Source organism: Neopelma chrysocephalum, unplaced genomic scaffold, assembly GCF_003984885.1.
Source record: "Neopelma chrysocephalum unplaced genomic scaffold, ASM398488v2 Primary Assembly neopelma1_93366, whole genome shotgun sequence".
In the NCBI taxonomy this organism is placed as follows: Eukaryota; Metazoa; Chordata; class Aves; order Passeriformes; family Pipridae; genus Neopelma; species Neopelma chrysocephalum.
The window spans coordinates 548-1,087 of record NW_020922081.1 but is presented as its reverse complement, the minus strand read 5'-3'; the positions used below and the strand labels follow the sequence as shown (position 1 = coordinate 1,087).

Here is a 540-nt window from a genome sequence, read left to right as displayed (position 1 = left end):
CAAATCCTAAATAATCCCCAAAATTCTCCCGGAATCCCTCCCCAAATTCTCCCAAATCCTAAATAATCCCAAAAAATCTTCTGGAATCCCTCCCCAAATCCTCCCAAATCCCAAAAAACCCTTCGAATCCCCCCCAGTTTCTCTCCCAAATCCTCCCAAATCCTAAATAATCCCAAAATTCTCCCAGAATCCCTCCCCAAATTCTCCCAAATCCTAAATAATCCCAAAAAATCTTCTGGAATCCCTCCCCAAATCCTCCCAAATCCCAAAAAAGTCCCCAAATTCTCCCCAAAATCCCCCCCAGGGGACAGCGATGAGGCCCCTGAGCCCCCCCAGCTGAAGGTGAAGGTGAGGAACGGGCCCTACCTGGAGGAGGAGGAGGAGGACGAGGAGGAAGAGGAGGAGGAAGAGGAGGAAGAAGAGGAGGAAGAGGAGGATGGGGAGGACATGGAGCAGGAGCACGAGGGGAGGAAGGTCGTGGTAAGGCTGGAGACCCCCCCCAGAAAAAATAGACCCTAAAAAAAAACCCCCAAAAAATCC

General features: G+C 50.6%; 1 protein-coding gene across 1 annotated transcript in view; it reads left to right on the top strand.

Moving 5' to 3' along the window:
- Positions 1–540, top strand: part of LOC113980268 (SPRY domain-containing protein 3-like) — a 1,969-nt gene that overhangs the window by 1,009 nt on the left and 420 nt on the right. The gene's annotated exons all lie outside the window — the stretch shown is intronic.